Genomic DNA, 26,567 nt, shown 5'->3' with positions numbered 1-26,567 from the left:
AGAATTAAACAGGAAAATGAAAGGTTAAAAAAAAAAGTGAGTGGAAACTAGTGTGAGCATTTCTGAAGCGACAGTGTTACAACACAAGCATTGCAACTCAGACATGTTCTTCAGTGTCCATTTGGTGCAAGCTGAATAGACTTTCCATATGAGTAAATGGAGTCAGGTGTTCTCACAGTAAGATTCCAGGCCCGAAGTCATGCTGTAACCACTTCCTTTGGCCATGGATACTTTGCACAATAGATTGGCCACATGTATTCTTTTCTGGGCAAGGACATTAAAAAATAAAGCTATATCAGAGTTATAGCACTGCTCCATAATAACGTCACTGTTCTCCACAATCTCTGCAGTAAGAAACAATACAAGGAGAAAATGCAGTTAAAGGGATGCAGCTAAAAAAATCATATATCTATGTAAAATCCCTTCCCTGTGTTATTGATAATGTCTTGGACTATTAAGTCTGAAAGAATTTTTGTAAAAATAAAAAGTCCATTTTACTCTTCATCACTTTTGAGGAAGGATGGTCCCGTGGTTAGAACACTAGACTGGGAATGAAGAGACCTGGAGGCCAAAACCTGTCAAGGCTGGCAGTTGTAGGGGAAGGAGAAATGCTACCTGGTGCATCGCATCCTCTGCTGATATAATACTGCAGAGGGTGCATGGCTGGGGGTACACTCTCAAGTGTGCATTACAGATTTCAAGAGCAGCATACACTTCCCCTCCCCATTGCTGCTGGCAGAAGCATGTGTGCTATCCATCCTGAGCGCTGGACATACCCCCAGTAACTTCTGACATGCCCCGTACTACCATATAACAGTACAAAGGCATATCACTCACCTCTACATAAACATGTCTCCTAAAGCCAGCTGACGAAGTACATCTTTGGACAGAAGGCAGAGCAAGACAAGATTTTGTTCGCTCTCCGGTAAACTTAATTCAGAAAGGCTAAAGAGCGGCTGCGGATGGGCGGCCCATTTCAGCACTCAGATACATGTATCCAACTCTCACTGAAGTCAAAGGATGGAATTTGTCCCTTAGTAAGTCCTTAGCATGAAATGACTTTCCCTAATTCTCTTTTACAAGCAGGGCTGGGCTGCTAAAAACAATCCTTGGCACTCAGTCAGCACCTTCCATCCAAAGACCTCAAAGTGCTTTAGACAGGTGAGGAAGCATCAGCAGGGGAGATTGGCCTACATGAAGGAGGCCTAGCAACTGAATTCTAGTGCTGCTCTTAAAAGCATCCGTTGCTGCATCTTGGGGGGGTGAACAGTGAAACAGAAAACTTGGCTGTGTCCCAGCCCTGAGGCTGCATAATTGTAATTGCTTGTGCTGCAGTACCTGCAGCAGAGAGCCCAGGCCTGCTCATAATGCCAATGTCATGCCTTGAGGAGCTTCTGCACTCATAGGAACGCTGCCTCCTGGCAACTATGCATGTTGGAGCTGAGAATGAGGTCCAGTCACTTTCAGCCTTACTTTATTTTATGGTGAACTTTTCCAGCGTTATTAGTCCCCCCTGTCTGTTGCCACAAGCAATGGTATGTATGCTGCTTCTAAAAGTGCTTTTCTTATCCGAAGTCACCCATCCTTTGCTCACTTCTGTGCATTTACTCTGCAGGCATGATTTGCTGGTCCTTGAAAAAAGACCTGCAAGCTATGCTTTGACGGGAAGCAGGGCCGAGGAGAGACCGAGGGAGCTCCCCATGAGACTATCTCATGACCCGATAGAACACTTGCTTAAAAGGTGGGGGTGAGGGCTCTGGCTGGAGGTGCAGGCTCTGATGTGGGGCTGGGGATGAGGGATTTGGGGTGCATGAGGGGGCTCTGGGCTGGGATTGAGGGGTTCAGAGAGCAGGAGGGGGTTGTGGCTAGGGCTGTGGGATGGGGTCAGGGGTGCAGGCTCCAGGCAGTGCTTACCTAAAGCAGCTCCCAGAAACAGCGGCATGTCCCCTATCTGGCTCCTACATGAAGGCACGGCCAGGCGTCTCTGCGCGCTGCCCTGTCTGCAAGTGCCTCCCCTGCAGCTCCCATTGGCCGTGGTTGCTGGCCAATGGGAGGTGCGGGGGCAGGGCTTGGGGTGGGGGCAGTGTGTGGAGCCCCCTGGCTGCCCCTATGCGTAGGAGCTGGAGAGGGGACATACTGGTTGCTTCCCGGGAGCTGCGCAGTGCGGAGGCTAGCAGGGACCCTGCCAGCCCCGCTGCACAGCTCCGCCAACCGGACAGTCAACCGCCCAGTTGGCGGTGCTGACTGGAGCCACGAGGATCCCTTTTCGACCCGATGTTCCAGTGCATTTTGGTGGGGAGAGATTGGCTCAGTGGCAAGAGAGAGCACTGTGCACTATTACGGGGGCTTATTTTCCAGTACTGCTCCCACAAGAAGATACGTATAATTACTAAGGTAGGAATTGCCATGTCAAATCAGACAGTCGTTCTGTTAAGTAAATTATCCTGCTTCTTGCCACTCCAGATCAAATCACTGATTCATCTAAGCATCCCGTCTCTGCTGGAAGAGCATTGTGTGACAGAGATGGCAATTTCCTGCAATATCCTGGACAAACCTTATGAAATTAAGTTCAGCCTTATTGAATTAAGTCTAAGTATCATTATGGGCAAGGGATTGTATGTAATTCCATGGGGGAGGGAGACCATGGCCCTCCAGGAATTAAGAGCAGAGGGGGTGATTAGGCAAATTCACTCAGGGCTTGGCTACACTTACAAATTTGCAGCGCTGCAGCAGGGTGTGAAAACACACCCTCTCCAGCGCTGCAAATTGCGGCGCTGCAAAGCGCCAATGTGGTCAAAGCCCCAGCGCTGGGAGCGCGGCTCCCAGCGCTGTCCGTTATTCCCCACAGGGAGGTGGAGTACGGACAGCGCTGGGAGAGCTTTCTCCCAGCGCTGGCGCAGACAAAGGAAGGATTTTTGGATAAATAGCCTGAGTTTAAACTGACTCAGGGCTTTCTGTCTGATCCAGTAAACAGACAGGACTGCTGGTCCAAGGGGGGCCCAATCCTTAGGGAAGGGTGGAAGACTTGGGCCTACTCAGGCCGCATTAGACTGTATGTGCTTGTTCTGAGCAGAAGCTGTGATGAACTTGTGACCACAGGAAAACCCCCGGGTGGGGTCTGAAGGACGTTAATTGGCCAGAGCCCTTGTTTCAGTCAGGTGCCGTGGCCCTGAATTGTGACACACACACACACACACACACACACACACACACACACACACACACACACACACACACACAGTGCATTTTGCATCCCCATTTAAATAATACAATTATAACAATAACAGTTTGGTTCTTTTTATTGGCCTTCCGATTATTGAAACTTTAGGATGTACTCTGGTCACATTTTCAAGTTTGCCCTGCAACCATGAAGACTGGAAACTTACTTGTCTTTTTAAATTGAAAGTTGAGATTCTCATGACACAACATGACTCTGGGAGCTGGGGTTTTAAGATAATCACCAGATATCACAAGCCTGAAGATACAGTTTGCAAGAATTAACATGTTAGTGGCAGTACTAGGAATAAGAGCCAGTATCTCCTGACTCCCGATGTAGTGCTCTAGTCACAGAACACGCTGCCTTACAGATGCATCAGTTCTCTTTCCTGTTGTCTCTTTGGTACAAGCATGAAAGGAAATTTCAAAAGGAATAGCCTCTAAATCTCCTTCTGGACTCATTTTCATACTTCCCCAGTTACATAAATAATCTTGTAAGTGATATAAAACATTTCCAAAAAACATACGTCAAAAGCATGCAGCACTTGAGAGCCTCTGCCCAAACAGACTCTCTCCCTCTCCCCATTTCAGTGAATGCTCAGGCAGCCTCATCATTTGGATAATTAGAGGTGCCAGATGGCCATAAATATGCTCACAATCCTTCTTATCCAGCTCCCTTCTATCTGGTACCCACATCGCTTTACCCCTGTAGCAAGCACCTGGCCTGTTCCAATTCTGCCAACCTCTTCCCCTCTCCTCTTTTGATCTAAATTGCTTCCTCTGGTTTTTATTTTCAGTGCAGATGTAAAGGGAAGCTCTCCAGGGCTGTGCTTTGTGCAGGGTAGTGTTCAATAAGAATCCTCATCATTATCAGTTAATGAATAATATGTTGCCCCCTCTTGAACTCTTTTGAGGCAAAGATCTCAGGGCTCTGTACAAAGGGGGGCACATGTCATTATCCCCATTGTGCAAGGGAAGATGCAGAAGTACAGAGGGTGAAATCCAACCCTGTGCAGAGAATCAGGAGAATGCTAGGCATCATGTGAATCCTATTTTGAGGACTTAGGTCTCATGCTGTCCTTTCGCATAGGGGTCAATTTCACCCAGAATAAATATGTGACTCATTCAAGATCACACCAAGGGAGTTGCAACAGGCCTGTACTCTAACCACAAGACCATTTTGCTTCATCTATCAGTGCACACTATTTTTGCCCTGTAAGTTAATTATAGTTACTGTATTCCAACCCTTCCACCGTTAGTCTTAGCTCTCATGAGTAAACGTCACTACTACTGGGATGTTTATTGGTCAATGTATCGCTTTCAGGACCTGTCAGGTATATTTACACATCAACTAGACACTCATGGCTGGCTCATGCTGGCTGACTTGGGGCTTGGGCTGCGGGATTCTTTCATTGCTGTGTAGGCTTCCAGGCTCGGGATGGAGGCTGGGCTCTAGGACTCTGCAGGGTGGGAGGTGTAGTGATCAAACTCCAGTAAGTGGCAGCCCTAATATAATAATAGAAATGTAGGGCTGGAAGGGACCTCAAGAGGTCATCTAGTCCATCCCCTCAAGCTGAGGCAGGACCAAGTATACCTAGACCATCCCTGATGGTGGTGTTTGTCTAAAACCTCCAGTGACATGGATTCCACAACCTCCTTATATAACCTGTTCCAGTGTTTAACTATCTTTACAGTTGGAAAGTTGTTTTTAATATCTAACTTAAATCTACCTTGCTACAAATTAAGCTGATTACTTCTTGTCCTCCCCTTGGCAGTCATGGAGAACCAATTATAACCACCTTTCACATAGCTGAAGACTGTTATCAAGTTCTGCCCTCAAATGTCTCTTCTCTAGCCTAAACATACCCTGTTCTTTCAATCTTTCCTCACAGGTCATATTTTCTGACCCTCTTATTACTTTTTTTGCTTTCCACTGGACTCTTTCTCTCATTTGTCCACACATTTCTTAAAGTGTAGTGCCCAAAACTGTACACAATACTCCATACATCCTGCAGCTCCTCTAATGCTTAACTGAATTTATACGAACCTCTGTGCTGGAACCATCCTGGAAATTTCACAAGAGTGGATTTCCAAGTTTCTCTGAATTCAGGAGCCTTTTTTTTTTTTTGTGGTTAGGATTACAATATTTGTGCTTTATTTTAGACAACTCTGTTACTAGTGGAAACATTTCAAGCTTGCTAAGCAAGTCAGAAGAGGAAGTACGACTGGTGAGAGGGGGTTTAAGCTGTTTAAAAAGTTGTTTTCAAGAAATCTTAAAAGATACACAATTAGTTTTTAAAAAAAGAAATCGAGAGGAATCAAAGAAGGCCGCAAGCTGTTTTTGGTGATTCATTTATGCTAAGGAAAGCCATACAGTCATTCAGAGTGAAAATTCATCCCTGTGCTGAGAAGCAGCATAAAGCCAATGTACCACTTAAATCCTCACCAAGGACTATATGGACCACTGGTCAGATCTGGTATGGCAGATCCTGTTTCTAATAAGCATGGACTTAAGTTAGAAATATGTGCAAAGGCTCAGATGCCCACTGATGGAAGCCATTTAGAAAGAAAGATGGCTCAACTGATCTAGGGAAAACCCTAGAGATGCTCAAGAGAAAGAAGAAACCCAAAAAGCATAGATAACAAAAAAGACCTGAGTGATAGCTGACCTGTTCACCTAAACTCCCCTTCCTGTTTCAGTTGGTTGTGGGGTTTTCCTTTCATTCCCACCCTCAACTGTTATAAAACATTGTTGTGCACTGTTAAACAGATGCCATGTCCCACCCCAGATGTGTCTGCAGTCCATTCTTAAGTGAATACGTAGGGCATAGATCTGGTGAAGGACCTCTGCTCAGGGTTAATTTCTAGAGAAATTAACCTGTGGTTACAAAAGAGGTGAAGGGTGTCCGACATGCTGGAACAGACAGCCATCACCCGGAGAACATGTAATCTTTTGCTTCTTGTTTCCTAGCTGGTAGCTTAACTTTTCATTGCAAACTGTGGAGAAAACAGAGGGCAGAAGAGGAATGTGCTTCATGTACTTGTGCCCAATGGGACAGATAAATTGATTCCCCTGGGAAATCACTAGGAATGCAGAGTTAAAAAGTTGTTTTGATGGACCTAGAAAATGAACACACAGCTCCTTTGGTTTGGGGAACATTATCAGTCTATTTATGCATATGAGTTCATAAACTCCTGTGTTTAAAAGTCACTATAAACCTCAAAGCAACACCTCTATCCACCTAACTAGGAAATGCTAGTCCCCAAGCATTTTAGATGTCATGGATTACAAGACTCCCCTCAACTCTGCTCTAATCAAAGGGAGACACCTCTCAGATATCCTCCCTCCGGCCTTGTCTACACCACGCAGCTTTTAGTGACGAGGCTGTTTCGACACAGCCTTGTCGCTAAAAGTCAGCGTGTGTAAACACCCTTTGTCAGTACTTTGTCGGCACTTTTGCCGACAAAATACTTCCAGCCCTGTGAGCGGTGTTAGCTTTGTTGGCAGGAGAGCGCTCCTGCCGACAAAGCTGCATTCACGCTGCCACTTGCGTCAGCAAAACTTTTGTCTTTTGCGGGGGGAGGGGGAGTAGTTGTTGACAACTCTGCAGTGTAGACAAGAAACCTAAGAAACCCTTTTGTGTATGAGTAAATTCACTAGCTATACTATTGCTAATCTGGCTAGAGGAGCAGGGAAAGAGGCTCCAACTTTGGCCTAATAGGGGTGCTCGACTAAAAAGCTGTGGGGAGCTGGGAGAGGTACTGGACTAGATCTCAGGAAATATGAGCTCAGTTCCTGGCTCTGCTATCGACTCCCTGTGCAATCTTGGACAAGTCACTCATCTTCTGTGTGTCTGAAAGCCTCTTCTGTAAAAATGGTGATAACAACCCATCTTCTGTCTTGTCTGTTTAGACTGTACACTTTTTGGGGCAGAGACTGTTGCTCAGTCTGTGTTTGTACGGCTCCTAGCACAAGAGGGCACCACGCTTGGATTCATAGAGCTTAAGGCCAGAAGGGACCATTAGATCATCTAGTCTGACTTCCTGTATATCACAGGCCAGAGAATTTCCTCGAGTTACCCCTGTATTGAGCCCAATAAGTTGTTTGACTAAAGCACATCTTCCAGAGAGGCACTTTGAAGACATCAAGAGATGGAGAATCCATCAGAGGTTAGGGAACTTCCTTTCCTCGTTCTCCGATTTATTTCTATGAAATATTCAATAGGGGACAGAATATTTTATTATTTGTACAGAACTTTAAATATGCACCGAGCTTTACAGATCATTTAATAGGACTGTCGCCTGGCCTGAAGACTTTATCCTATAATCACCTAGCTAGCTCATCTCCCATTGAAATCAATGGAAAAACTTCCATCAACTTCAGAAAGAGTTTGATCACGCCCTATCTGAGAGGAATATGTCACATAGGGCAACCTCTGAGAAGGTGCAGAGACCTTGTCAGAAATAAGATGATAGTGTTGCCAACTCTTGTAGTTTTAGCATGAGTTGTGCAATATTTGGTGGTTTTCTTAAAGCTCCAGCTTCTGGAGTCCTGTGAATATGTGAGATTCTCAGCTTTCATTTAAAAGAAAGTAAATGTCTAGCCTTCCTGATTGTGGAGAAAAGCTTGAAAATGTGACCCCAGTTGACCCCTAAAGGATCAGGAACCAGCAGGCAAATAAAATAAATCAGAATGTATTTTATTTTATTTCTGTAACACAAGACCGTGTGATGTTTAATGCAACCTCATGATGTCTAGGAGCCTGACTCATGATTTTTGACCACAGAGCGTTGGCAATGCTGAGCTTATATAGGACCAAGTGGGTGTGAAGGAGGAAGGTGAGGGCGCTTGGTTCACCGGAAGTGGGAGGGCGTTTCAGAGAAATTAAGTGACTTTCCCATCTTGCACAGCCCGTCGGTACAGAAACCAGTTCTGACTCCCAGGTGTTAGCGCTACCCACTAGACCAGCAGTTCTCAATCAGGGGTCCGAGGCCGCCTGGGGGTCTGCGAGCAGATTTCAGGGGGTCTGCCAAGGAGGGCCAGCCTTAGGCTCACTGGGATCCAGGACAGAAAGCCAAAGCCCCACCACCCCAAACCCCGCCATCTGGGGCTGAAGCCGAAGCCTGAGCATCTTAGCTTCACTGGGCCCTGTGTGCAGTGGAGCCCCAGGCAATTGTCCTGCTTGCTACCCCCTAACGCTGCCCTGGCTTTTATAAGCAGAAAACCAGTTGTTGTAGCACAGGTGGGCCACTAAAAAGAAAGAAAAAGTTTGAGAACCCCTGCCCTAGAACATACTGGTTCCCTCTCCTCTATTATCTAGTGGTTGTAGACAGTTTAGACTATTGGCCTATTATGATGTGTTATTAATTTCTCTTGGGAGGAGCTCAGATGTTATGGTAATTGGCACCACTAAAATAACCTAGATGATATCCTGATAGAGAGGAAGGATGGCTGGTCCAGTGGTTGGAGGAGGGGGAGGACTAGCTGGGTTTTGGGACACTCAGGTGCAATTCCCAGTTCTGCCACCAACTTCCTGAGTGAGCTTTGACAAGCCCGGTAGCCTCTTAGTGCCTCAGTTCCCCATATGTGCAGTGTGGAGAATAGCAGTGCCCCGATGAAAGATTGAGAGGTGCTCAGACAGTCCACTAATGGGGTTCTACAAGTAGGCTGGACCAGAATCATGCACAGACAATGAGGAGATTAACACAGAAAGAAGATGTTCTCGGTCATCAAATCATCCTTTTCCTATAGCCAGTCACAGAATCCAAACTGGTGTGTAAACCCATTAGAATTCACAACTTGGTTCCCATTCATCAGTTCAGAGATACCTGGAAGGGATCTAGCTGAGCCATCTGCTCTGGGAATTGGATTTCCATTTCCTGACAGGGAGAAGCTAAAGTACCATCTTGTCCTGAAGCACCTTTCAGCTGACAGATCAGCTAAATCGCATGATTGATTGAGCCTCCTGGAGTCAAGATGTCTGGTATGACAGCTGTTGGGTATCTGTGGTCCTGACCTAGCATGGGTATGACAAGAACAGGAAGAGAAAGCCTGTCTCCTTCCCACCACCAGAGATATCCAAGCCTCAAATTCACAGGCTTTTTAATTGTATTATCTATCTATTTTAGATACTCATAGAACCCTCATTACCATATTTGAGAACCTCACAATCTTACCTTGCTTCTAAGGATCTCAAAGCATGTCATTAAGCCATATAATAGCATGGGTAGTAAATAAGGGATATGTGGAGATCAACTTCACCCACTGTTAAAATGGTGATACAACACAGCAGCTGGTGAACAGCAAAAAGCAACAGAACTGGCGTTTGCATCTCTTCTCTTACAAAAAGAGCCAAGGGACCTCCAATGACGGCAAGTGGTCAGCATCTTCGTTTTATATCTCAGCCATAGCATGGCACCTCCAATAGCACAGCACCTGTCATCACCGTAATAGGTCAATACTGACCAAGACCACTACAGGTGGCAACTTGGGTTTTCCTTGGCGGTCTCGTATTCAGGTAGGCTCTTGGCCTGACCCTATGTAGCTTGTGAGATCCAATGTGATCATAGCACAAGGTGATAAGGTTTAAAAAGATATATATGTGACTTTTAATATCATCCTTGGGAGGAAGAACAATGCCCATCCCCTAAAATGCAGAAGCTGGCCACTTCCCTGAGCATAATCATTCACTTCCAATGTATTAGCATTTTCTCCTTTAAACAGCTATGATAAACATTTGCCGCCACTGGGCCCATCTGTTGAAACCCAGTCCCTTAAAGTACAATATCCACCATCTCCCCCGGCAGTTCCAGTCAATGCCAGCACTTGTGCACTGTTCAGCATCATATTGTCAGTCACTAATTATTGCAGCTCCGAATAATCACCCTCTGTCTGTGTGTGACGCTCGTATGAATCCTTTATTCTGACCACAGAGCCGTCTCCTTCTCTTTATCAGCCTGAAGGGAAGAGTTTCCAGAAATATACAGCTCTTTTAGGAACAGGCAAAAGTCATTTATATGCATAACTCCCGTGCCACTAGCGTCATAAGGGTCGATCACCGGCATTTAGAACTCTGACTTGTCCGACCCCTCCCATGCACTCAGGAAATTCAGGAAGGGCAAAGAAATTTCATTCGGTTTCCTCTGAGTCGGGAGATTTGGAAAGAGGCAAAACACAGCATTGTTCGGCTTTCATGTCATCAAAAATTAATTGAGTGGAAGACTCTATAGGTTTTTGAGTTAAATAGTTTGTAGAAGCCCTCAAGAGACTCTACATACCCAAAAGTATAGCAGAGGATTTTCAGTGCTGAGCCCTGTTGGTATAAATATTTTCAAAGAGAATAGCCAACAGCAGTAGTTCTCAACCTTTTCTATACCAGAACACCACGTTACAACAGAAGTTTCAGAATTCCCCCATCTAGCCATAAAGCAAGAGAGAATGGTCATGATGCCTTGAGACCTGTTAATGACTCCCAGGAACAAGCTGTAGCCTTGAAAAACAACATTAGCTTCTTCAAAGTGCTTCTTAAATGGATTATTCCCCCTAGGATCCCTGCAAGCTGGGTAAAGGATCATCCTAATTTTATAGACACGGAAACTGAGGCACTGAGGTCAAAATCTCTTGTCCAAAGTTACAGAGGGAGTCAGACATGATTAGAATTTAAGACCTCCTGGCTAGAGCTGTGTAAATAATGGATTTTTCAGTTCACTGGCAGTTCCAAAAAATCAGAAAGAAAAAAAACATTTTTTTTCAGCTCGACCCTATAGTGAAATGTTTCTGAATTTTTTGCAAATTTAAAAAACTTTATTTTGGGTCAAATGAAACATTTCATTTTGATTTCAGTTTTTTTCCCCTTTTAAATTTTTTAAAACTGAAAATAAAGGTAATATTGAAACAAAAAGTCATTTAGAATTGAAAAACCAAAACGTTTCTGGTTTTTTCGATCAAAACAATTTGCCGAAAACAGCACAAATTCACAAAATGTTTCAATCAACCTGATTCTGCATTTTTTTCCACAAAAAAGTTTTGGTAGAAAAATTGCAGCCAGATCCTGCTTCTATGCCGTGTTGTAGGACCACTGCCACCAAAGCCTACGAAGCATTTTGAATGCTAACTATGAACATTGGACTGTGGAACTCATTGCTACCTGAAGCTGTTGTGGCCAAGAATTTTGTCAAATTTCGAAAAAGAATTGAACATACAGAGAATATCTGGAGTTATCGTAATTAATTTTAACAGTTCTGGAAGGGATATTAAACTCATGCTTCAGGGTTTAAGCCAACCTCTGACTATAAAGAGACACGGATGAGACCTAATATGGGAGGCAGATTATTTCCTATCTACCTATTGATGAGTTCTTGTATTTTCCTCTGAATTATCCTCTGGTCAATGTTTGATATAGGACATTACAAGGGAGTTGGGCCTGATCCACTCTGGCAATTCCTATGTTCCGATTAATTATCTTTTAAATTGTTCTCAAATTAGAGGAGCTGCTGTCTTAGAGCAATTGAGGTTGTAAAGAGACTTTTATCCAAAGGTTGCTGATTTGAATTCAGTCCAGGTTCATAATATTTGAAAGGCAGAGGCTGTCTGATGGCCGTTTGGTGGCCTATGTGAAATGTGTCCTTCTCAGTCCAGTTTGCAGTAGGAAGGCATCTACATCACAAAAGCCACACTACTAACTGGCAGCCTCAAGGAAGAGCCCAAGGATCTGAATGGGTGACAAAGACTGTCTAGAGGTGCTCCTTGCAGAACAATGACAGGAGGACGTGGGTGGGGCTGGCTGTGGAGGAAGCATATATTGTACCTCTTTTATTAGTAAGGGACTTGAAGATGGGCCAGTGGTTAGGGCCCTAACCTGGGCTTTAGCAGATTAAACTTCACTTCCTTTCTCTGCTACAGACTCCTAGGTTATGTGTATGCTACAGCAGCACGCGTGTAGCACTGCAGCTGGGTCACTGTCATATAGATACTTCCTACATCGATAGAAGGAGTTTTTCCGTCAATGCAGGCGATCTACCTCTCCGAGAGGTAGTAGCTAGGTTGATGGAAGAATCCTTCCATTGACCAAGCTGCGTCTACACCAGGGATTACATTGGGGTTCTCAAACTGGGGGTCGGGACCCTTCAGGGGGTCTTGAGGTTATTACATGGGGAGTTGAGAGCTGTCAGCCTCCACCCTAAACCCCGCTTTTATAATGGTGTTAAATATATTAAAAAGTATTTTTAATGTATAAGGAAGGGTCGCACTCAGAGGCTTGCTATGTGAAAGGGGTCACCAGTACAAAAGTTTGAGAACCACTGGGTTAGATCAACCTAACAACAGTGCTCAGAACACAACATTTTTCACAGCCCTGAGCAATGTAGCTAGGTCAACCTAATTTTTAGGTGTAGACTGGGCCCCAGTATCATGTTGACCAACTTGCTTAGGACCGAATGCTCAAAAGAAGTTAGGAACCTAACTCCTCCTGAGCATTTAGTCCATAGTACCCAGTTCCTCATCTCTACCATGGAGATAGTAGCACTTCCCTATCTCAAAGGGGTGTATGAAGATAAACGCATTACAGGGTGTGAGATGCTCACACACTACAGCAATGATGGCTGGATAAGTATCCAAAGCCTTTCCTAGATGCTACATTCATTCAACCAATTGTTAGACCAGGGTCAAGTCAAAACAGTGATTCTCCTAACTTTTGTTTCACTCCTTTCCCAGACACACCTCAACTCTGTAAGCTGTCTGTATAATAGCTGGTCTGTAGGGACACACATGATTACGTATCGCTGTCTGTCTAGGCTGGGATCTGGTGCATTCAGTTAGGTTGGTGCTCTGTCTCCTCTCTCTCTCTTTTGTATGACACACGCTATAGCTACAAAAATAAATAAGGCCGAACTATGCTTTTCTTCACCCGAGAAATTACCCTGCCTGTGTTTGTCCACAAAAGTATTAGCAAAAATGTCAATCCTAACCAAATCACTGCCAGCTTCAATTACCTGTGGTGTAATGAGAGACCCAAGCACACTGTTAAAACTGAGTCCAATAATGGGGAATTATAAGAAAAGATGAATCAGTGCCTTTTTGCTTATGATGCTGTTTCCTTTCCTATAGCCCTGATTCAGGAAAGCACTTAATCACATGATGACAATTAAGCATTTGCCTAAGTGCTCTCCTAGGAGGTTTAGGTGGGACATTAGGAAAAAGTTCCTAACTGTCAGGGTGGTTAAACACTGGAATAAATTGCCTAGGGAGGTTGTGGAATCTCCATCTCTGGAGATATTTAAGAGTAGGTTAGAGAAATGTCTATCAGGGATGGTCTAGACAGTATTTGGTCCTGCCATGAGGGCAGGGGACTGGACTCAATGACCTCTCGAGGTCCCTTCCAGTCTATGAATCTATGAAAATATGGATGCTTTTCTGAATTAGGGTCTATATGTAGAAGCCCCTAATATAAAATCTCGTATTCCAGTGTAAGGGTAGCCCTGGTTGTCAGGCAGCCAAAGGGCACTGCTGGGCCACAGCAGAAACACCTGATCAGCTAAAGCAATCAGGTGGCTTGTTCTTAAGCTCTGCAGTTGCATAGGATTGGCAGCTGTTCAAAGTACTCAGCCCATGCATTCTCTGCCTCCTTGTGCTCATCTCGACGCTGACCTCCTGCTCCAACCACTAGGCATGACTGCCTACAACCCGCTGTCCTGGCTAGGGCCACTCCTGGGGTTCTATGCTTTACTCCTTCCTAAGTTATATTGTACATCATCATGGATGGTAGTTGTAGTCCACGAGAATAAGAAAAAAAGGGGTTATTAGGGCCATTTTCCGGCGTCCCTCACGAAGGGAAGGCAAAAAGATGAGCTTTGCACTTTGATCTGAAGGTGGTGGGTGGAACCTGGGCTCTACCTAAGCTCCAGAGGGAGGGGATTACATAGAAGTACGGGGGTAGAGAGGGACTACAAGCAAATGGAAAGTGAAAATCAGATATACGTTATACCTATTAGGAGGGATGTCTTGCAGTGCCCACTCCTGTTGTCATTAGAGAGGCAGTGTAGCCAAGTGGCTAGAGCATTAGAGTGTGACACAGGCGGCCTGTATTTCTAGTCCTGGCTTTTCTGTATGATCTTGGGTAAGTCATGTCCCTGCTCTGTGCCTCAGTTTCCCCATTTGTAAAAAGGGGATAATGATACTGCCCTCCTTTGTGAAATGCTTGGGCATCTACTGAGAGCTAGCTATTATTATTTTAATTAAACCTGGGCTCTTCCAGTGGACCATCGGGAGTGGATTACATTTGAAGGAGCCCTGCTGCCGGCTGCCTATTGTCAGGCTGTCACAGCAAGAACATCCGAGCTCATTTCACCTGTAACAGTGGGGTATAAAGGGAGATGTAGCCTTTCAGATTATTTTGGCTGAACCAACTCCACATAGTGGACCAAATTTCGCTCTCAGCTACACCATGTAAATGCAGAGTAATCCCAGCGAAATCAGTTGGGATACTTTAGATATATACATCATAAGTGATAACACCATGAATGTTGCTAACCCAAAGTCTTCAAACATCCTGTGTCAGGCCTTCACAAAATCATAATTTAAAAAATAAATTTGGGGTGCTTTTTATTTGCCTTCTGGTTTTTGAGCCTTTAGAGGTCACATTTTTTTCAGCTTTTCTCTGCAGAGCTAGGAACGTATTTATTTTTCTTTTAACGAAAGCTGAGATTCTCTCATAGTCACCAGAATCCAGGAGCAGAGGCTTGAAAAACAGCAACACATATTGTGAGACTTGTGATTAAGTCATGAGCTTTGGCAACATTGTGAATGAGGCCGGGTCCCTTGATTGGAGCCTCTGGGAATAGTGAGAATAATAATAATAATTAATAATGATGTGGATGGCAGAATTCAAATCCTGCCAAATGTATTTGGCATAAATTATTCCACTGTATTCTGATGTCTATGTTTGGAATAAATGGGCTCAGAGCTCTTGCCCTGTTCCAGAAATAAACCACCTCTCTCCATCTTTTCAGCATACCCTGCCTTGGCTGGCAGTATAGCCAAGCAGATAGACCACTGGGGTGGGGACTCAGGAGCTCTTAGGAGTAGTCCCAGCTCTACCACTGACGTGCTAGGTAACCTTGGGCAAGTCACTTCCCCTCTCTGTGGCCCATTTTTCTCATCTGTAAAATGGAGGCGATATGTCTGTCAAATGCTTTGAAATCTAGTGATGAAAAGTACCATATAAAAGCTAGAGATTATTATTGTACCAAAATAAATAAATAAAAACCCCCTTCTGGTGCTCTGTTCTCCTCGCCAGCGCACAGCAAGTACTCACAGTCAGATCAGAAACCTGCATTTATCCACCCACCACGCTAGCATCAGAAGCCTGACGGTGTGACTCACAATTGTTGATGCTGGGTGGTGGTTGGGTTTGTGTGTGTGTATGTGTGTGTGTGTATGTTGTTTGCTACTGCAGTGGAAGCCTCACAGGCTGAACACTTCTGGAGGAATATGAAATTACCCACCCAAGTTTTATTACCATACACCATATTTTTGTAAGATGGAAGTGCAGGATGCAAAGGGTTTCTATTTATCACTCTAGCAGCGTAATGGGACTTTCAGGTGGGTGTAACTTCTAGTCACATCCCCCTAAAAGCCTCTCAACGCTACTGGAACAGTGTAAAGGGGCCTAGGGTACAAAAGAATCAGGCTTCTGCTTACAGAGTACACGGAAGCATGACAGACGTTTGCCTCAATGTGTCTGTCTTGCTGTTGTATTCACCTCATCTCTTGAGTTGCTCTTCATGGTACGGACCGCCTGTCTCTGCTGTGTTGGTACAGGGCCTAGTGCAATGGGGCCCTGATTGCTGCGGTGTGCTTACTACCTAGTCCAAAATATACCGCAGCACAATTACTCTGCCTTTTTTATGTGTGCGATGGGATATGTATCTGTCACAGGCCCCGAGGGACCAATTAGGGCACCTGGAGGGGGAGTCAGGCCTAACTGAACAAGAAGCCTAGGCTGGATTTTAAAGCCAGGAAGTTTTCAGCAGAAGGGGACTCTATGGAAGGAGTCTGCAGTCCCTCTCTGGGGGCAGAGAGGAGGGGCAGGAGGAAACCCAAGAGGGAGAATAAACCCTGGGGGTGTAGCCCCGGAAGAAGAGTCAAGCCCAGAGGAGCTGAGGGGAAAGGAAGCTTGAGAGGGCTAGGTAGGAAGAAGCCCAGGGAAACAGCAGCAAGGGGAAGGACTGTGGAGACCGTGGCTGCTTGTTGTAGGGGCCCTGGGCTGGAATCCAGCGTAGAGGGCAGGCGTGGGTCCCCCTACCGCCCACGGGCAAGTGGCACAGGAACGCTGGAGATGTCAACCAGACAGCTGGTCTGGAGAGACTTTGTTACCCCGTATCGGGGGAGCTACACAGTGACCTGGCCGGAGGGAGCACCCCGAGTCCTGAGGAGAGCACGGGGCAGGGGTCACTGCTCGAGTAACTGACTGCAGAGGACACCAGGCTGGGTGAGAGCTGACCCCCAGAGCAACCACAAGGAGGCGTCACCAGGTGACATATTTTTTCAGCTGTGAAATGTCTGTTTCACTGGGGTGTCGGTTTGAATGTGTTGATTATGAAGTGCAACCCATTGGTGAGCATATGTTATATGGCCCCTATGTGCCACGGCCACAGAGAATATCAGTCTCTTAGGCTATGGGTTGCATGTGAGTAGTTTTAGCTCAAGTTGCAGCAGTTTATGCTTTTAGCTCTAGAGGTTCCCTGGTTCAGTCTCCGGTGTGTTAGCCAAAGATGGTGGCCGTCACCTTAGCATCCCTAAAATCTGAGTCAGAGATCCTGGAACTCTTCCAGCATGGACCCCATTTTAACACAAAGATGGTCACATTTGCCGCTTCCGTTCCGAATTACAACCACACAAATGTTCCTGGACAGCGACAGCAATGGCTCACGTGGAAAAGGAACATTAGGGGAGTATCTAATGCGCGTGTAGGTTCTCGGAATGGAATTTAGGAGCAGGGAATCAGGAGGAGTTGCTAGTACCGTGTGGCCAGCCAGCTCTCTGCAAAGAACCGAGTCCTCTTGTGATCCACCAGTGAGTGTGTGGTACAGGTCTCTCGCTGCAGGGGTGCCCCCCGAAATTTTTCACATGGTACTCCCCAGGGCTCCCTTCCACCTCTCTCCAGGCTGGCTCCCTGATCAGGTCCTCACTAGTTCTGCGGGCAGACCAGAGAGGACACGGGCTCCTGGAAGCGGGGCAAGGGCGGGCAGGGGGTAGGCCTGGTGCAGGAGCTGTTCCCACAGCACCAACGAGGAGAAGCAGCACTGGCCACACCACTGCCTGCTCAGGTTTGGTCCTGTGGCCCCTCTGTCGTGATGGAGATGTGGGGCCAAACCTGAGCATTGCTGCTACCCCCGTGCATACCACTATGGTTGCCAAGGTTTCTCTGGGCCTGATCTGTAGAGGATACTATGTTTTAAGGAGTTTTTGCTAAAGCTGTAACAGCGCAGTCTTTTAGCTCTGGAGGACCTGGTACATTAGCCAAAATAGCAGCTGGCGCTCTTAAGGGCCACATTTTGGGAACTTCTCTGCCATCTCATTTATTCTATAGTTTTACAACTGAACATTTATTCTTTTTCATGAGAATTTAGTGCTTGTGAATTAACGACCCTGGAGACTGAAATCCAGTGGTGGAAGAACACAGTCAACACTACGCAATCTAACAAGCTTCCTCTGGCTGTTCCCCTTGCACCAATATGTCTCAGCCTGGTCATGGAGCTACCAATGAAGGGACCGAGAGGAGACTCTTAGCCTGTGTGGTCTAGTCAACCTTGGCTAAATGGCCTAACAGTACCGAAGTTGATGGTGCTTATTGAGCTGTAGACACCCGTCCATTGGGAAGTGAACTGAGACCCATTAATGCAGTTCATATAGGTCAGGGGTTCTCAGTGCATGGGTCACAACCTCTCTGTGCTAGGGGGTCTGTCCTTCTCACTTGCAAAACAGAAGGGAAATCCCAGTGTGGTGAGAGGGGGAGTCCCCGGATGGAAAAGGCTGGGACTAGGGCTCATAAAAATGTTCCCATTGATACTGTTTGTTGATGGAAAATTGAGTTTGTGTGAAAGGCGTCTGCTTTCCATGATGCAGCACAGCCATGTGACTGCTCTGGTATACTCACAAGAGGGGAGACCGTGGTGCACCATGGGAGATGTGATGTAATCTAACCAGGGGGCCTGGCCTCTGGAGGGGAACGGGAAGATGAAGCACCCCAAACTACAAATCCCAAGAAGCACCATGGCAGCATTTCGGAATTTAAATATTTCAAGGGTTTTTTGTTTGTTTGCTTGTTTTTGTTTTTGAAAAACTTGAACTCTGTGGAAAATTTTGCTTAGAATTTTTTTCCCCATCAAAATCTTCTGTGGGAAAAATACCTCCATTTTCCTAACCAATGCTAGCTGAGAGCCATGGATGTAGGTCACTGAACAGCCAGCAGATGGTAACAATTTTCATTCACTTCTGATCCAGGCTGAGGTCACGCTGCTGTTGGGTGAGCCCAGTTTCTGATTCCCCTGTGCCACCCCAACCTGTGCACCAGAATGCTTTTCAAAAGATAGTATAACTTAATGTTGCCCTGACACCCATGTTTCTGATACACGGCTCATTTCCAGCAGTCCTGACCTGGTGTAGAAGTGAAGTAGATTGGTACTGTTAAAACTGCTGAATACTTCTGATCTTAAAAGCAACAGAGTTCTTGGGTGTAGCAAAAGCCACTCTGGTTCTTTGCGTGAAAATAACGAAATATGTGTAAGAAGGTTTGCAGATGTTAACAAAGGGTTTCACATGTAAAGTTTTGCTTCTCTTCAATCTGGACTGGGCAGAATTTAAGGAATATGCAGTGATGACTCCCCCTTACCTCCCACCTCCTGCACATGGATACCGCTGTTGTCTCCATGGCGCTGATTCCACAAGACAAGATGCTGTTTGCAGGAGCGTTCGGTGCAGTGCTGACATAAGCTTTTTGCTGTGACAGGAGGTTGTTGCCTCGCTTAGTAGGTGTACGATTGATGGGACACATGATAATGAAAGGTGGCATTTGGATCAATTCAGCAATCCAGTGATGGGTGGCTTTTATTATTACTTGTGAAACTGAGACATGTGATCGAGGGTTGCTCCTCTTTGTATTTTTCAACCCCTCCGCCCCAGATTGTGGCTCACAAATAAACCAGACAGTGTCCAGCAATACTGATCAGGGGGGAACTACAATGAAGCAGTGTGTCCAATGGAGGGCAGGTTACCAAAAGTTCTGCTTCAGTTTGCCTGTTGTTAGTGTCCCTTTTGCTGGTCAGGTGACTCAGTTCTCTGTGTGTGTGTGAGTACATGCGTGCTCAGGATTTCCTCAGCATTACTTCTCCTTATATGGTGCGGAGCTTGAGTAAGCCAGCGATTGGCTGGCTGGGCAGACAGACCAGAGGTAGTAAGACAGCAAAAGAAAGAAAAGAAAAGAAGAGGGGGGGAATGAGACTTAAGGGAAGTGATCTCGCTGGCCACAGAGTGGCAGCTGACAAGCAAAGCAAAACGACCCACACACTCAGAATTTGTCAAGCAAATCCAAGCTATTTTAAAACCGTGCACGTAGCCAGCACATTTCAGCTGATATCCCATGGTGTCACCGGTGTTTGGAAAGAAATGACCCTCCTCCCACTCTACCCCTCGTGTGTGGTTTTAAAACACAGTCATAATCATGCTCATAATTTGTTGGCATGTGGAGATCTACCCAGACTGGCCCATTCTGTGCTATGGTGCCAGGCCGCTCTTCGTTGTTGTTGTTCTAAAACAAATGTCTGTCTCTGGAGCTGAAGTAATAGACAGAGCTGGACAACACAGCCAGCTCCCTGTGGGAACAACGGCCTCTCCTTGCTCCTCTTTTTGTCAAGTGTGTGACTTTCTCCTCTTTGTGTGACTTTTATCCCCACATGTGTAGAGTCGAGAAAATGTCGGTGCATGATGTTTAAAAAAAAAAAAAGTCTGTGCTATTTTTGTTTGCTTTTTTGTTGAGGCTGCATGATGGTTCACCACAAGACTTGAAGTTCTTCAGAAATGTCTTGTGTCGATGCAAAGGCTGGGGATGGCATAAAGGGGCAGCGTTGCTGAAAGCGCAGAACCAGAGGGAAACAAAATGGGGTGGGGTGGTTAAGAAGGTAGCCTGGGATGGAGTAACAAAAGGCTGCAGTGGAGCTGCAGAGAGGTCTTGAAAGCGAAGACCCTGGAAGGAGAAGCCAGTGCAGCGATTCAAAGGATGGGGACAACATGGTCAGCGTGGTTAGGAAGGGGATTTTGGCACAGTCGTAATTAGTGTCACCAACTGGCACAATATTTTATGCTTTTTTCTTAAAGACCCAGGCTCCTGGAGTCAGGTGATGATGTGAGACTCTCAGCTTTCACTTTAAAAACACTCATAAGTTCTGGCCCTCACAATTGCAGAGAAAAGATAGAGAATTTGGCCCCTAAAGGCTCTGACACCAGGAGACAAATATAAAGAATTCAGAAGTTGTTTTTTAAAAAAAAGGCTTAAAATCATATCTCATGATTTTTTGGGGTCTGGCTCGTGATTTTTGAATGCTAATGCTGCACCAATCAAAGCAGCAGAGATGACTTTCAGTTATTTTTCATTTTAGTGCTCCTGGGTTCTACGTGGGATCCAAAGCACTGAAATGCCATGGGGAACGAGTTAATTCCTCAAGTATCTCCAGACCATCTTGATGCAGGAAGGATGGGGAAATCTGAGAAGCCTGTTGCACAGACTCCCAGATTTCTGAGTGCTTATCCATATCAGACCCAAACTCTGAACCTTTTGAGGTTCTCCCACCACTAGGAACCCCTTTCCATGCAGTGAATTGCAGTTAGGTGACGACAGACCTACTGCAGTCACGTGTGCCCTGTGGTCAGTTTTTGCTTGCTGTGCTCTTTAGTAGCTCACTGTGTTGAAGGAACTACAGGGAAGCAGCTTATTTTACCCCCAAAATGAAGATGTGCAGAAGCTCCATGAAATCCAGTAGGGACATTGCAATTTGCTGGGCATTCCTTGTGCAAAGCACTCAGCTACTACGGTGATGAGCATCAGCATAAAAACTAACTAGCTAGAGGGATGTGTATGGGGCTGGATGGATAGCTAGATAAGGTGCTTTAAAGCCACTTTCTCCCCTTGTCGCCAAGGTGTGCATCTTAAAAGACAGCTCAGAACTGGGGCATCTGAGAGGAAAATATGAGAACAGGGTTTATAAAGTAGGTTGTTTATTGCAACATGGCCTTGCATCCTAAGTGTAGAACGTGGATTTGCAAATCAGGACTTTTCATTTAGGGTAGATTGGTGTGATTTGTAAATCTCTAATAGGATTTGTAAATCTGCAGCAGAATTAATAAAACTAGACTCAGATTTGTAACCGGAGGGGGCGGGGGGATGTAAATCCTACATCCTGGCTCCTACATCTGGTGAATGTTTTTAGCTAAATCTGATATTTGAGAAAATGTTGTGGTTTTTTATGTCTCTAAGAGCAAACATAGCAATTCATAGGTAAAACATGTTTCTGTCTACTCGATATCTGTTTTTACCATAGGTTCTTCATAGCTCAGTTTGTGTAAATTCTACCTGTAAAAACAGCCTATGCAGCTTCTTTATGAAAACTGCCACTTACTGCTAAAGCAGTTACAATGGACCAAATCTCGCTCCCGGTCACACAGGTGTAACCTTAGAGTAACTCCACTGGTGAGTCCAGTGACGTGAAAGGCCCATTCATGGAGTTTGGAACCTGGGCTTTGGTATCTGGGTCTCAACTACAAGTTATTCAGCTTGAGGTAGGAATCACTGGATGAAACTCACTGGCCTGCGTTATGCACGGGACGAGATGATTGCAATGGAACTGTCATATGTATATGGAAAGATTCCAATTGACTTCAATGGACTTGGAATGAAGCCCTTACTCTGGGGTAGCTGAGAACAGACCCACTCTTTGTAATGGCGGGAACTTACCTCTGGAGTACCCCCTGGCTGTCTGCTGTGGAACTGCAGTTATGTCTTTGCCTCTGTTTCCCCAGTAGGCTTTCATTAAGTTCGGTGAGGCTTGTCCAAAGTGAATAATGCCCCTTCAGGGTATGTAAACAAGCCTTCTCCTTCCACTATAAGATCCACGCATCTCCAGGGCCTGGAGTTCTGCAGTCTCTTTCCTGCAGACTCAGGGTATGTCTCAGGGACAGCTCTGTAGTCTCTCCCCTTTGGAGCTCTTTCTCTTTGTGCTCCGTGGGCTGTTCATCTCTCTGGGAGCCTTTGCTCTCCAGGGAGACATCGCGGGGAATAGCTTCCTACCCAGCTCCCCTGAGGAGCGCTCGTCTCAGGATTTTCTCTCTGTGTTTTAACATTTTTATCAGTGACCTGGAGGAAGACATAAAATCATCACTGGTAAAGCTTGCAGAGGACAGAAAAATTGGGAGAGTGGTAAAGAATGAAGAGAGCACGTCACTGGTACAGAGCAATGTGGATTGCTTGGTAAACTGAGTGTAAGCAAACAATATGCATTTTAATATGGCTAAATGTAAATGTATACATCTTGGAGCAAAGAATGCAGGCTATACGTACAGGATGGGGGATCCTGTCTGCTGTGGGAATCAGTGACTCTGAAAAAGATTTGAGGTCGTTGTGGATGATCAGCTGATGTGAGCTGGCAGGATTAATGCAATCCTTGGATGCCTAAATAAGGGAATCTCGAGTAGGAGTAGAGAGATTATTTTACTCTGTATTTGGCCTGTCACAGGGAGCCTGGATGCATGATCTCTCCAAGGGCCAGTTCCCATGACCGTCCTGTGAAGTGCTACAGACTATTATGTGAGTGATTCAGAAATATTCTGCGTACTTTAAGTTATCAGGAACACCAAGATCTATGGTATTATTATTATGGAGCGGTCTCCCAAAAGAAGAAGTGGAAACTCTGTGGCTTGAGTCATCTAACAGGAGTGGACAAGGCACTGGAGAATAGACTGCCAGGATTAATTACCCCTGGAGGATGGAAAAGATGATCTAATACTGGTATCTGTTCTGTTCAGGTTCTTATACTGTGGCCTTCATCATCATGGTATCTGAGTGCCTGTCGGGTGGGTCTTTTCCAGCTTTAATGTCTGTGATAGTTGTATGGCATAATGCCAACATCACAATTTAACTTTATGACTACATGTATTTCACCAGTGCTTTGTGGCCCCACCTGCGATCAAGACCCCATTGTGTCAGGCGCTGCATAGACACAGAGTGAGAGACAGGCCTGTCCTTGAACTTGCAATTTAAAAGGTAAAAGCCAGTAGGTAATGAAAAATGCTGCCATCTGATGGCTGCCTGGTGGCTTATGTGAAATAAGTTGTTGGTTCTCAGGCAGGTTTCCATCACTAAATCACAATTGGTATTAACTTGTCTCCTGGCTGGTGGCATTAGCAGAGAGGCCAAGGACTGGAGAGAGACTGGGCTGGATTGAGATGGAGCCTTCTTAAAAGCAGAGGTGATTAGTGGGAGCCAGGCCTGTGGCCCATCGGTAAGGGGCAGCATATGAGTTTGTGCTGCGGCCTGAAGGCTACTTATTGCGCGGATGAGCAGAGAAGGTCTGTCCCCAGAGCTGTCAATCCCGCACTTTTGACAAGTACTAAACCCGCCCAAAGCAAAGAAGTCCTGGCTTGCTGGTGATTCCAGCAGGACTAGTCAAAGGGGGCTTTGTTCGTAAAACAGAAGAAAATGGAGTATTGCTCCCTGTGGGTATCGCTCCCTGCAACGGTTCTGTGCTTCCAATCGAAACCCAGAGTGAGATTAGCTGCAAAGGATGGAAATAGACACTATAAGTCCTCACTGAGCTCCCAGCTACTGTCTGCCCTCTAATAACCTCCCCCCTTTTAACCCCCCCTCCTCACTCCCTACACACAATCCCTTCCTCTGTGGAGTTAATGAATCCTGTCTGAAAGGCTGGTCAATGGTGCTCTCAGGCTCAGCAGGTATAGAAGTATTACCAGACGCCGATGACCTTCCATGCAGCAATGAGCGAGCAACTAGCCTACCAACCTGCTGCTTTGCAAATCTCCACCGTGAAACTGAGCTGGTTTTTAAAAGCTTCCAGTCATAGCAACACAGTAACAGGCTTTTATTTTTTATTGATTGATTTTTATGTTTTTTTTGCTGCTCTCGCAGCTGAAAGATGCTGCTGTGCTGGATTTTCCCCAATAAGTATAAACACACTAAGAGCTTGGACAGCACGGCCGAGTGGAGGGAAATTATTGCTCTGTCCCTGAATCGTGACGGGGTGTATTTTAAGGGTTTCCATGCATCAAAGGGGCCTGCTCCATTCAAATTCTGTGTTCCCTTCTGCACCCTTCCCGGGCCCCCAGCCAAAAACACAGCAGACTTCCCAATGGAGAAGCCATTAGCGAATAAGCTCCGGCTTTGAAATACGAACACTCCCTGAACCCATGAAGTCGATGCCAGTCGTTGACCCAGCATTTGGATACCATGCATTTGGTTGTGTGGGTGTCCCCAAACCCAGCATCTTTTAGGTACTCTCTGTGGCTGTTAAAGATCCCAAATTCTTTTTCTTAATCGTGTTCATGCCTTGTTTGAAAGCAGCAGCAGCAGTGGTGGTGGGTGAGATGTAGTGAAAGCTACGAGATGGAAACAACCACTCCATCCAGTAAAGGCTCTGCCACCTACTGAGCAGAGATGGGCTCAAGCCACCAGAGTTGGATCCAGATTTCAAGCAGCCCAGTGGTGCAAGGTTTGGGTGAAGCCCATTGCAAAGAGACGACCATTTTGCACAATTCCAGTCATGGCTCAGATTTCCCGGAGTTTGGAAGTGCTCACTCTTGGATTTTGGTCCATGGGATGTGGTGTATAAACCCCACACTAGCTAAGTATGTGTTAACAGGAGCCTGAGCCCAATTAGCCCATTGGGTGGCACCTGTGGAGGAGTGTGAGACATAATTGGCAATCAAACCCAGCTCAGGAGGAGTTGGGGCTTCATAAAGGAAGGCGCACAGGGAAGTGGGGGAGGTCTAGGTTGGATATGAGGAAACACTATTTCACTAGGAGGGTGGTGAACCACTGGAATGGGTTCCCTAGGGAGGTGGTGGAATCGCCTTCCTTAGAGGTTTTAAAGCCCCGGCTTGACAAAGCCCTGGCTGAGATGATTTAGTTAGTGTTGGTCCAAGGGATTGGACTAGATGACCTCCTGAGGTCTCTTCCAATCCTAATATTCTATGATTCTATGAAAGGCCAGGTGAGAATTAGCTGGGAGTTTCCTCTCTTGGTCTAAAGGCTGAGAGGCCTGAAGCTGGGAGCCACAGCTAGCCCTAACCCTAAGGAACCCCTTGCTTTGAAATAAGAACAAGAAGGAACTTGTGCTGACATTAGGCAACAAGAAGGCCTGAGGAAGGAGTGGGGAAGGGGGAGGGGAAGACCTGGCAAGGAAGCCTGGGAAGGCCACTGGAGGGCGGGAAAACCCTGGGCAGTTAAAAGGCAAAGGTTGCAGAAAATGGTGATTGCTGCAGGCCCAAACTGTGACCTGCTGAGTCGCAAGATGAGGGGGACCACCACAGGCCCATCACGACCATCACCAGGCGTGCTAGAGGAGTCTGCTATGCCACAGCCAGCCACAAGGTCGTGCGCCAGTGGTCAGTCGACCCCTCTACAGTCCACTATTATGTATTTGTCCTGCAGAAGCACCCAGCAGCCCTAGCCCTGGACCAAAACTCCCCGTGGTGCCAGGTGTTGTACAAACACAACAGAAATGAACAGCGGACAATCTAAGTGTTCGGTCCAAGCCCAAATCTGTGGCTGCTGCACAATGCAATGCTGGAACCTCTAAAAGGCAAGTGGTATCAAAGCAGATTCACAGCAGGCTTAAGAAGATATAGTCAGCTCTCTCTCCTGTATGGGTACTGCTTAGACTCAATCTGCCCCCACCCCCGCCAGCGAAAAGCACTCTCTTCTGTTCTCTCTCTGAGGCCTTTTGGGAACCGGTAAGTTATGGGTTCACAGACAATGGACCTGGAGCCCTTTAAGAGCACAGGGCATGCTGCAGTGCTCAGCAAACCGCTTGTTAGATGAAAACCAGTCTCCATGTTTATTATTACCAATTGATCAGCAGGGGCTGGGGAATTCACCATGCGCGCTTCTGAATAAGGCCATATTGCCAAGCCGTTCTTCTCCTCGCTCTGCTCAGTAATTGGATGTCTTTCCATCTACATGGTACAACTACAAGGATAGTTAAGCACTAGAATATGTTACCGAGGGAGGTGGCGGAATCCCTGTCATTGGAGGTTTTTAAGAACAGGTGGGACAAACACCTGCCAGGGA

Source organism: Mauremys reevesii, linkage group 24 (genome assembly GCF_016161935.1).
Source record: "Mauremys reevesii isolate NIE-2019 linkage group 24, ASM1616193v1, whole genome shotgun sequence".
In the NCBI taxonomy this organism is placed as follows: domain Eukaryota; kingdom Metazoa; phylum Chordata; order Testudines; family Geoemydidae; genus Mauremys; species Mauremys reevesii.
This window is presented reverse-complemented; position numbering follows the sequence as displayed.